This window comes from Mus caroli, unplaced genomic scaffold (genome assembly GCF_978045245.1).
Source record: "Mus caroli unplaced genomic scaffold, Mus_caroli_1 scaffold_8, whole genome shotgun sequence".
In the NCBI taxonomy this organism is placed as follows: Eukaryota; Metazoa; Chordata; class Mammalia; order Rodentia; family Muridae; genus Mus; species Mus caroli.
The window spans coordinates 33432573-33445161 of record NW_028227263.1 but is presented as its reverse complement, the minus strand read 5'-3'; the positions used below and the strand labels follow the sequence as shown (position 1 = coordinate 33445161).

At 45.7% G+C, this 12589-nt stretch overlaps 1 protein-coding gene across 1 annotated transcript in view; it reads left to right on the top strand.

Moving 5' to 3' along the window:
- The window catches only part of Parva (parvin alpha), a 163512-nt gene that overhangs the window by 95557 nt on the left and 55366 nt on the right, over positions 1–12589 (top strand). The window lies entirely within an intron of this gene.

Here is a 12589-nt window from a genome sequence, read left to right as displayed (position 1 = left end):
CTGCCTCTGCCTCCTGGATTAAAGTTGTGTGCCATCTCTGCCCAGCCAATCTTGATCTTGATACTTCTTACCTGATCTCTCATCTTCACTGGAAAGTTAATTTGCATTAAATCCCAGATATTATAATAATAATAATAATAAATAATTCTATGTATTATGCATAAAGGCTTTAAAATTTTTACCATTTATTTAGGTATAGTTTTCCTTTTCTTTTTTTTTTAAGATTTATCTATTTATTTTATGTCTGTGAGTACACTGTTGCTCTCCTCGGACACGAGAAGAAGGCATAAGATGGGAAGGCAGAAGAAGGCATCTGTAATGGGAACTACAGATGGTTGTGAGCCACCATGTGGTTGCTGGGAATTGAACTCAGGACCTCTGAAAGAGTAATCAGTGCTCTTAACCGCTGAGCCATCTCTCCAGCCCTAGGTATAGTTTTTCAATATTTAAAATTTACATTTCAGGGTACCACAAAAGTGATTTATTTTATTATAGAAGGATTTTTTATTTTAAGAAATTACATAAGAAAAAAATCAATTCCTTAACATTTTCCAGCCTTTCATTTTCCAAATTTTGATCATTTAGTAATTACTTTCCAGCATGTTGGAATCAATATTTAAGATGACAACAACAGAAACCTTGCTGGGATTGGTGGCTCCCTGCTCATGTTCTTTTGTATCTTTGCAATGTTTTGTTTGTTTGTTTGTTTTTGAGAAACCTGTAGAGTTTCTAACAGTCTGGACTCTGCTAATTGGACGGTGGTAGTGTGTTTGAACTTACTCATCTGGCCCCTGCATTTCCGAAGCTTGCTGGTTAGGGGTGGGATCAGCAGAACTTGTCTCTGAAGGGAGGCCTTACTACTCCTTGCCTCTCTTCTTGTGAATCAAGGAGCCACTGATGGTCATTATTTAGATAGCTGGTCTACTGGGGCACTGAACCATCACTAGTTAGCTGAAACTGTTTATACATTCACCCAGAGCTGGAGGGAGAGCTCCCAGCATTGTGCTTCTTTTTTGAGACAGGGTCTCTCACCGATGCCTGGGATTCACTGACTCACAGGGGCGGGCTGGCCAGTGAGCCCCAGCCATCCTCCTGTCTCCACTTCACACTGGGATCACAAGAACTAGTTGCCACACCTGGACTTTTGCAGTGGTGCTGGGGATTGAACTCGGGTCCTCATGCTTGCTCAGGAGGCACTTTCCCAACTAAGCCATCTCCCTAGTTCCCTAGGTTATCATCGTCATCATCATCATCAATCCATTATTAATCCTTGGGTTTACATGTAGTTGATCTATTTCAGTCCATTACTATCTCTGTCTTTGTTTAATTTTTCTGCCTTTGGCCAGCCAAAGCCTGACTGATACTTCTATAGCTGATAGAAGCCCACACTTGACGGGCTTCGGCAAGTCAGATGACCCAGGCTCATCCCATGTCTCTGGTCTTAATATGTTCAGGTCTAGAGTCAGCCCCTTCTCTCAATGGCATTGATCTTGAGATACCACAGCCCAAGTGCTGTAGCCACTGGATATCATTTGCCCACTTCTGAAAATTCAGCCAACTAGTGGCACAATGGCCACAACTAGTGGCAGCACCAGCTTCCATGACAGCCACCTCAGCTGTCTCCCCTCTGCTTTCACCATGCTGTCTTCTTTTTCCTTGTACACCCTCCCTCCAGACTCAGTCACAGCCATCATATGGCCCTTCACTCCATGTCTGGGTGCTCCACTGTGCCACGTGCCCCAAGCATCTTTCTGCATTGCGGAGCCTTTGTGTGAGCTTGCCCCTTCCTCATCATCTTGTCACAGTCCACCCAAGACGAGGGGTGGTCCTTTCTCACAGTCTCCTCTCTTGGTTTTTGAGCACAGATGGCTCTCACAGGCATTCTTAACCCGTTAGATCATCTCTGGCAAGCCTCTCTGTCTCTCCTAGTGGTCACCCATTACTAGGCACACACTGTCAAGAGGTGGTGAAAAGGTAAATGAGCAGGTACTGAGTGCTTGGGGAGATAGGCTCTGCTGTGCTAGGCATTTTATATGTGTTATGTCATGGTAGCTCGTTACCAAGCTGTGAGCTAAGAGATAGGATTCCCAGTTTGGAAAGGGAGTAAGTCAAAAGGCTGTGCTCAGATTCATCCAGGGACTGCTGTCTCTAAAGGGCAGACTAACTCAGTCTACCTTATCATGGGAACATGTGTCCTGGGCTAGACTTCTACTTGGCTGGATTCCCTGGAGGTCTCTCTCCCTCTTACCACCCCCTTGTGTGTGTAAATACACGTGCATGGAGAGGCCAGGGGTCAACCTTGGATGTGTTCCTCAAACGCTCCCCACTTTTCTTTTTCTTTCTTTTTTTTTTTTTTTTTTTTTTTTTTTTTTTTTTTTGGTTTTTCCAGACAGGATTTCTCTGTATAGCCCTGCTGGCTGTCCTAGAACTCACTTTGTAGACCAGGCTGGCCTTGAACTCAGAAATCTGCCTGCCTCTGCTTCCCAAGTGCTGGGATTAAAGGCGTGTGCCACCACCGCCCAGCCCACTTTGCCTTTTTATTTGCAAAGGTTCCTGGCTTTCCAGGAACTCATGATTCAGCTAAGTTGGCTGGCCAGCCAGCAAGCCCCAGGGATCCACCTGTCTACACCTCTCTAGCATTGGGGTTATAAGTACAAGCCACCGTGCAAGCTTTTTCTGAGAATGCTGGGGATCAAACTCAGATTTTCATCCTTGCTTGGCTAGAAATTTACCAATAGAGTTGCGTCCCCAGCCTCTGGAGAACCTTTCCGAGTTACCCTTCAAACTTGCAAAAACTGTTTTTACTTATCAAGGGGCTGGGCACTGTTTTCAGGTCTAAGCCCACATATTGCATGTTCTGGCTTATGTGATCTTGGATTCACTCTATGATGACACACATGGTTGTGCCAGCCTCTAGCCTGTTCTGTCTCATCTCCCAGCCCCTACTGAATTCCTGAAGCCACTGAAGTGCCTTGTCTTCTGAAATGCTCTAATTCCCACCTCCACGTGAGCAGGCAGGGGCAGTTTCTCCTTCGTTCTCTTCACTGCAGATGTAGCTGTGCCTGTATGAGTTACTCTTCCGTGCTATGACAAAAGCATCTTAAGGAAGGAAGGAAGGAAGGAAGGAAGGAAGGAAGGAAGGAAGGAAGGAAGGAAGGAAGGAAGGAAGGAAGGAAGCGGTTATGCTGGCTCAGCATGAGCTATGGCCCTTCATAGCACAGAAGGTAGCTGGCCTCATTGCATCCATCCAGAAAGCACTGAGAGAATACTATAGTTTCTCTTTTTCATTCATCCTTGCACCCCAATCCATAAAACTATACTTCTGCAGTTAGGGTAAATCCTCTTAGTTAAGCCTTTCTGGAAATACCCTCGTAGACACAACCAGAGGTATGTTTCCACAGTGATTATATATCTAGTCAAGATTGACCATCTCTGTGATCCAGGAACATTGCTCACCACAGATGCTAAATGTGTGTTAGAACAGATGCATAATGTGTGGTACCAGCTATCCCATACCTGCTCACACAGGTTCAACATAAGTGTTTTTGAAATGGTCTTTGTAAGGTAATATCCTACGGCCTTTGCTGCTCTGCACATCTTTGTATGTGCTCATTTCTGTCTCTAAGTTAAATCCTGCCCTGTGCTTGGAAGATGCTACTGGAATGAGGGTCCCAGTGCATTGCCTTGCACGGAGTTGAGACTCCCTAATTATCCATTGAATTGAATCAAATGGAAGGTTGTACAGAAGGCAGGCTCAGGCGAGGTGCGCAGCCCGCAATCAGCAGAACGGCAGACAGTTAAAGCAGTTCGACTCACCACAATTTCTTTTAATAGATTTTTCTGTACAGATTTGCTGTCAACATGGGTTTGCTGGTCTCGAAAAAAAAAAAAGATAAATAACCAGGGAGCTGTGATGGCTCTCGTGGTGCAGAGACTGGCAGCCGGTGCCATTTCTAGTGCCATACTCCATGAATTTCCAGGTCTGGGCAGGACTTTATCTAGCACTAAGGGGGTCTAAAATGATAAGCGCAATGGCCTCACACCAGATTTCCTGAACTCCCACGTTCTGGACAGGCATATGTCACCAACTCTGGTGGATGTGGTCATCCATGGATGCTTTGGTCCTTTATCCCTTCCAGTCCCCTCCGGAAGACCAGACCATCGAGGGATTAATCCTGGTGTAAAAAGTCGAGCTGTTTATTTGGCTGCAGGTCTCTGCAGAGCAGCCCGGCGGCCCACGTTGCCATCCTGTTCACTCATTCAGCAAATGCATGTTAAGCATTCATTGTGTGTCGGATGCTGGCAGATGCTGGTGGATGGCCCTTGGGCCTTTTGGAATCATGGGGGATACAGATGTTCTTCAGATATGCACACAGGTGTGTAATTGCACACTGCTGGGTGAGATGGACAGAGAAACAGACCTCTGGGGACAAAAAAGACCTGATGCCACCTTTATTGTGAAGCCCATTCCTCTTCCCCATCTGGACCTTTCTGGACATGCTTGGAGTTCTTCCAGAGCAGCTGCTGGCACCCTAGACTTGGGGTGTGTATGGCTGTGAGTTTCCAGGCCAAGGGCTCGTTCTCTCTTGGAGAAAGGTACATCATATTGGTGCACAGCCATTGAAGATAGGAGAAAAGAATGAGCAGATGTTCAGTGCCTCCTGTCCTAGCTTCATTTCTGCCCCTGTGATTAAAAACAAACAAACAAACACAAACCTGATAAAAAGCAATTTAGGGGAGAAAAGGTTTCTTTTGTTTTCTTTTCTCTTCTTTTCTTTTCTTTTCTTTTCTTTTCATTCAGAATTGCAGGTCTGCTGTAGAGTACTCAAGGCAGCAGGAGCTTGAAGCAGCTATCATCATACCCATAGTCTAGAACAAAAAGAAATAAATGCACCCATGATAGCTCACTTGCTTGTGTTCAGCTGTAGATTTCCACTCTTACACAGTTCAAGATTCCTTGCCTAAGGAATGGTGCTGCCCACAGTGGTCTGAGTCTTCCCCCTAATAGTTAACTTAATTAAGCCAGTCTCACACAGACATGCCCAGGGGTCAACCCAATGGGGGGCGATCCCTCATTGAGACTCTTCCTAAGTGAATCTGTTTGGGTCAGATTGACAGTTAAAGGTAATAATCATATACCCATTGTTGTTCCATCCGACAGCTGGTGGCCCTGCAGTTGTCACAGTGGGCTGAACTACCTCTGAACTTCAACTCTGTTTCCCAGAGGATTGTAAAGGGGAAACTGCTATTTGGGAAACAGCCAGCACAGGGCCTGGCCTCTCTCTCCACCCTCAGCAGCTTCCTCAAGAGGCTGCAAGACTCTGATGAGAGCAGGCTGCCTCTTCAATTTAACTTGGCATTCTCGGATCAGCCTGAGTAAGGTCAGGACAGCCTTAGATGCTCCCGTGTGGTCATGTCATGGAGCCAGATCTCAGAAATGGCTTAGGCCTAGTGTCAAAACATAAAGGACAGGGTTCAGCTTCAGGTCTAGTCTGTTCCTTATTGCTCTGTTACTTGGAAAGAAAAAAAATGTACCCTACTCAAATTTCTTCCTAAAAATATACTCTTTATCTCCCACCAATTTTTGGGGGGAGATGAGAAGTCTTGAGCCCCTCCATGGGTACAATAGAAGTTTGCACCTCCCACCTCAGAGCTACCCACAGTTGCCTCCATGTTGGCTCACCTGTAGGAAGCAGTGTAGGTCTTGGTATAATTAAATCTCTTCACGTTTTTGCCAGGGTCTAGTTCCTGGAGTCCCATAGCCTATGCCTGACAAAGTGAAGACAGCTGGGGTTGGGGGCTGGGCTGATGGGAAGTCTCTAAGAGGTGTTTTCTACAAGGCCCCTGACTATTAATACCAACAGCTTCTGTGGAACTCATCTCCTGCAATCTGGTGAGGACATACTGCCACATATGAGGGAGGAAGTTATCACCTCTTACGGTCCTCGATCCAACATCTGACCCCCACTCCCTTTCACATCAGGGTCTCCTGTAGCCCAGGCTGACCTCACACTTAGTCTGTAATCAAGGCAATGCTTGAGTCTCATGCTCCTGATTGCTGGGGTTACAGGTCTATACCCAGGCCTGACTAATACAGGGCTAGGGGTCAAGCACAGGTTCTCATGTGTGTTAGGCAAGCATGTTTCAACACTGCTCCTCCAAATCTGGAAAATCCCTAAATGTCTAGCAGCTACAGCTCCCTTAAATAAGTGTGTGTGTGTGTGTGTAAGTCAAAAGACAACTTGCTGGAGTTGGTTCTCTCCTTCCATTCTGTGGGTCCTGGGGAATTGAACTCATGTCATCAGGCTTGGCAGCAAGCACCTTTAGCTGCTGAGCTATTTCACCAGCCCTGGGTAGACTTTAAAGGCAAGGCAGTCGTGTGGTATAAAGAAGTAACAGGCCATTGCATGGAACAAGCAATCCCACTGATGTGTTGTTCCCTTGGCCCCTCCTTGCCTTGTCCTATTTAAATTGAACTCCCGTGGCTCTTTTAAGACCTCAGCAAATGTTTCCATTCACATTTTTGACTGCCTGGAACCCACCAGTAGTTGTGTTCTGCCCTCTCCCTCTAAGCTTGTCAGCAATTGGAGGGCAACTGTACCACGTGCTGGGCGGAACAATAAAATCATGCCCTGGGTCATTGCTTGGCTACCTTCCAACTCTGCAGCAGCTACAAAGCCGACCAAATTAAAAACTGCTGGAAAAATTAAGACGGAAGACTATGGATCCTTCCACCCCTTCCTGTCACAGTGCCAGTCTCCCCTATGGCTTTTTTTCCAGGGTGAGTGTGTGTGTGTGTGTGTGTGTGTGTTCCCAAAACCTGATGGGAGACCTTTGTGACTAAATAGTTATACAGAGTATAGGAGCATGTGATTCTACTCTGGCATTGAGTTAAGGTCACCAAGGATTGGCTCCTGTCTTGTCTATGATAGTTGTGAAAACAAGTAACATTTTTTGTTGTTGTTGAAAATAGTAGAGCTTCCCTTGTTTGAGGGGCTGGGTGGGCAGGACCAGGGCTTTGCATTTTCCTTTGGCAATCTCCCAAAGAGGGAGGTGAACCCATATGTTGGAAGGAAAGGCAAGGGGAGAAGAGAATCTCCCTGATCCATAGGAAAAGCCACTGTAGACAGTATGGTCTTTTCAGAGATACCCAGATCCTGATACCCTGGAGATCTTTGAACAAGTGCTTTATGTGAAAAGGGGGGATTAAAGATTATGGTTTGGATTTGAGTGGGAAGTCCATACTGGATTACCCAGGTAGACCTAGTGGAAGCACAAGGTAATTGAAGAAGGGTCAGAGGGATGCAACTGGAAAATCCACCCCCTTCCTCCTCCCAGTCCTGGCTTTGGAGATGGCGTGATAGAACCAAAAGACAAGGAGTGTGGGCAAAGGGGTGAGAACACAGTTTGCTTAGAACCCCACAGAGGCATGCAGGCACACTGATGTCTCCACTTGAACCCAGTGAGACCCACATTGGTCTTCTAACCTACAGCTCTTGCTGTAAGCTGCCAAGTTTCCAGCCGTTTGCTTATGTTGCAACAGAAAACTAGACCAGAAACTCTGGACACAAAAACCCCTATCAGGGGCCTTGAGCCTTGATAAGCGTAAGAGATCCACCCGTGAGACCCACCCATCCACCCCTTTCCTAGAGAGTGAAGGTAGTCTCTTAAGCATCCTTAAGCAAAGAGGAAGCTCTTTCTGTTCCCTGCAGCCATTCTATTGGTTGCTTTCCTCTCTTGTTATCATGACAAAATACCTGGCAAGCACCTTGAGGAAGGAAGTATTTGGCTCACAGTTGAAGATGCAGTCCATCGTGGCAGAGAAGGCTCCTCGGTGGCTTGAATGTGAGAGATGCAGGGAGCAGAGATGAAGGCTGGAGCTCAGCTTCCCATTTTCCCTTTTCCTTTTTATTCAGTCTGGGCCCTGAAGCACAGGATGGTGCTGTCAACATTAGGGTGGATCTTCCTTTCACAGTTAAACCTGTCTGGAAACACCCAGGAAGTGTGTCTCCATGGTGATTTTAAATCCAGTCAAGTTGACAGTGAGGTTGGGCCATGACATCACAGCCCTGGACTGAGGGCTTTCTGCCTAGCTTCTTGGGATCATAATGAGTATTGCCCTTGTTGTGGGATTTTTGTGATGATCTTGGTGTATTGTCTTCTGTTCAGATGCATCTAGAAAACAAGTCACCATGATCTTCCCGGAGAAGGGAGGAAACCTATGTGTCCCATATAATTACGGATTTCTTTCTTTCTAGCTTTAGCCCATGAGCAGTGTATATTTTTCTACAACAGTAGTGTCTTAGGGTTTCTATTGCTTTGATGAAACACCATGTCCAAAGCAACTTGGGAAGGAAAGGGTTTATTTGGTTCACACATTGTTCATCATGGAAGGAAGTTAGGACAGGAACTCAGACAGCGAGGAACCCAGAGACAGGAGCTGATGCAGAGGTTACTAGCTTGCTCATCATGGCTTGCTCAGCCTGCTTTCTTATAGAACCCAAGACCACCAGCCCAGAGATAACACCACCCATAATTGGCTGGATCTTCCCATATCACTAAGAAAACACCCTACAGCTGGCTCTTATGGAGACATTTTCTCATTTGAGATTCCTTCCTTTCAGATGGCTTTGCTTCTGTCAAGTTGACATAAAACTAGCCAGCACAACTAGTAAATTCATATTAGCTTTTTAAAATATTCTTTTGGTATAGTTTTAGAGTCACAGAACATTTGCAGACATGTACACTTTCCTCGTATCCCGCCCCCAGTCCCCACACTTCCATCTTCCATTGTTAAATAAGGCATGCTTGTGAGAACTGTAGTTCAGCATGGTAGTGGTTTGGTTTTGGCTGCTTTAGTATTTGCTTTTTTACATTTATTGAATGTGGTTCAGGAGTGACTGTGGCAGACATGTAGAGGTCAGAGGTCAACTTTCATGCGTCAGCTCCCTCCCTCTGCTGTGTAGGTCCCAGTCAGCAAATGCCATCACCTGCTGAGCCTTCTTGCTAGCCTTGGCTTGTGGTTTTTGAAAACAGGACCTCATGTTCTCTAGCAGACTTTAAACTCATTGTGAGGCCAAGGCTGGCCTTGAACTTCTGATCCTCTTACTTCCACTTCCCAAGCCCTGGGATCACAGGTGTGGGGCACTGTGGCCAGTTCCATCCTCTCTTAGCTGTTAATCTTGCAGACTGGGGATATGGTAACTTTGACAGTTCTGAGAAGAACTGGCCAAGTATTTGAGGGATTTGTTGTTGTTGTTATTGTTGTTGTTAATACTGTTGTTTTTGTTTTTGTTTGTTTTTTAAATATGTATGAGTGTTTTGCTGGCATGTATGTTTGTGCACAATATCCATATCTGATATCAATGATGGCCAGGAAAGTGTGTCAGATCCCCTGGAACTAGAGTTAGTGTGGGCGCTGAGACTTCCTTTAGAAGAGCAGCCAGTGTTCTTAAATGATACATTTCTCCAGCCCCTGGCCAAGTGTTTTTTAGGTTCTTCTTCTACTGGGGTATATAGCTGACATCTTTCTCCTCATTAGGCTTTGGGATGTGGCTTCTGAGAAGAAAAGGCAAAGTGGCTATTTGACCTTATCATACCAGTAGTGTTCAGGATCAGCATGCCACACGGCTGTTAATGTTGACTTGGTCATATGTTTAAGGTAGCATGTCAGGATGCTTCCAGAATAAAGCCAGGCCTTGTGCCTCCTTTCCATACAATATTGTAGAATGAGAAAGCTACTGACACAACCCACAACTAAGGGAAGGAAATTGTGCCCAGTTTAAACTGCAAAGATCTACTAAGTTATCTGAATTTTTTTTGAGACAGGGTCAATCTATGCATGTGGTTTTCAACCTGTGTGGGTCATGAGCCTCTTTGGGGATCAAGTGACCCTATCACAGGGTTCGCCCAAGACTGTTGGAAAACACGGATTTTACATTATGATTCATAGTAATAGCAAATTACAGTTATGAAGTAGCAACAAAAGTAATTTTATGGTGGGGGGTGGGTCACCACAGCATGAGGAACTGTATTAAAGGGTCACAGCATTAGGAAGGTTGAGAACCAATGCTCTATGTGGTTCTGGCTGTTCTGGAACTTACTATGTAGACCAGGCTGGCCTCAAACCAACAAAGATCTGCCTGCCTTTGCCTCCCAAGTGCTAGGATTAAGGATGAGTGCCACTAAGCCCAGCAGTTATCTGGGAAAGCCATCCCTCTGTTAATTTATTCAGCTGTTTATATCAGAATGGATGCCTAGATATTTATTTTATGCCTTTGCTTATAATCCAATATAATTTTTATTTTTTTTTGTTCAAATTGTTTCAACTTTGACTTATCCATTCTCACGTGTGTTTGTGCATGTGTATGTATGTGTATATATGTTATAAGTTCATATGTGTATGTATGTATGAGTTCATACCCATGTATGTGCATTCATGAGTGTTTGCAGGACAACCTCTGGTGTCAGTCCTCACTTTGTACCTTGTTTGACACGGTATCTGTTTGTCATTTTGTCACTGTGTTTGCCAGGCTAGCCCCTCACGAGCTTTTGGGAACTCCCCATCTCTACATAGAATCTCCCCATAGGAACACTGAATTACAGATGAGTCTTACCATGCCCAACTCTGTGTAGATGCTGGGGATTCAATCTCAGGTCCTCAGGCTTGCACAACAACCACTGTATCCACTGAATCATCTCTGCAGCCCCTTCTCATGCTTTAGCTGTGTTTCTGAGAGTAGATGTTTTAATAAGGCTCAACAGAGTTCTTTCATAGATTTTCCTTTTACTGTTTTTATCTTAAAAGTTCATTGCTGTACCCAAGATCAGTGTGCCCCCCTCTTTTGAGAGGGGCAGGAAGGCTAAGGTGTTATACTTTAGATTTCAGTCTGCAGTTATTTCAAGTTTGGGAAAAAGTTTATAATCTTTGTCTTCGTTGATATTTCTGCTTCTGGACGTCCAATCCATTTAGGGTCCTTTGTTTAAAAGACTGTGCGTTCTGTGTAGATTTGCCTTTGTGCCTTCAGGAGATGAACTGAGTTTGCTTGGATGGAGTTCAGTGTGTAGAGTGCTGGTTTAGCATGGGCAAAACCCTGCATTCCATCCCCAGCACCACATAAGTCAAGTATGATGAAACACACCTACAAGACCAGGATTTAGGAGGTGGAGGCAGGAGGATCAGGAGCAAGACCACCCTCAACTATATGATAAGTTCAATGTTAGCCAGGGATCCATGGGATGATGTTTGGGTCTGTTTCTGGGTTCTCTGTTCCATGTCATTAAGCTGTTATCAATGGCATCCTGTTTTGACTATGATAACTTTACTGGTGTCTTGAAGTCTATAGCCAGTCTCTGTACTGCCTTTGCATGTGAGCCTCAGGATTAGTCTGTCAGTGACAAGGAAACAGCTCCCTATGGCTGTGACTGAGAGGTTTATATTGTCCACATCTTGATCCTCTTCACATTTAGTTTGGTTTCTCCCAAGTGTTATATTTATGCTACTGGAATGGCACTACATTTAGTTTAAAATTCCAGTTGTTCTTTCCAGTGTGTGGGAGGAAGGTCAGCTTGTGCAGTGATAATGGCAGCCTAGTGACACTCCCTCTGTCTCCTCCATTGGAGGCGTTCTGCTCTTTCTTTCTCTATGACCAAGCCCAAGGCCCTAACACTCCGGCCCATCCACATCTCTGCCACTCCCTTGTTTCTCTTCCTTGAATGTGCTCACTCCGTCATAATGTTCAGACATCATCACCACTGTCTCCCCCCTACCCTGCTTCCCCAAACCTCCCTATTTTCACACATAAGTGCTTTGGGGTAATGGCAATGTACGTGTTTCAAAGTCCTATTCAGATGTCCCTTTTGCTAGGAACCCTTCCACTTCCCAGTGTTCAGCTTCAAAATCAGCCTCATTCCACACAAGTTCCTCTGGTTCCCATCTGGCACCTAGAGTGCAACACACTAGTCCCATGGTTCCCCTGGGCCTGTCCTCTCCACTCCTGGGAGCAGAGTGAGGCATGTCTCCAGGCTCCAGAGGAGGCACTCAGTGGTGCTTCTCAGTTGAGTGAATATAATCAGGGATCCTGCACAGGGAGCCTCAAACTCATTATGTATGGTCTTGAACTTCTGATCCTCCTGCCTCCCCTTCCACAGTGCTGGAGTTGCTGTGTGCACCCATCCCTGGAGATGGAACCCAGGGCTTCAAGTGTGCCAGCCCAGCCCCACCCACCAGCCCAGCCCCACCCACCAGCCCAGCTCCACCCACAACCCTCTTTCACCTTTAGAAACCTTTTTCCATTCTTTTTTCCATCCACCCACCAGCCCAGCTCCACCCACAACCCTCTTTCACCTTTAGAAACCTTTTTTCCATTCTTTTTTCCATACTTGTTTCTCTCCTGGGGTTCTTGGGGCTCCCAGGCATAGAAGTTTAGGCTTCACCAAGCCCTGTGGCTATCCTGTTCTTTCTGGGGAGAAAGAGGAGCTTAAGTTACCATCAAGTACAGACCTATGCTAGCCACGTAATCCTGATTCCCATGCACTTAGCTGGGTAGACTGTCCCTGGTCCATCTGCTCTTCCAGCTTACATAGTAAG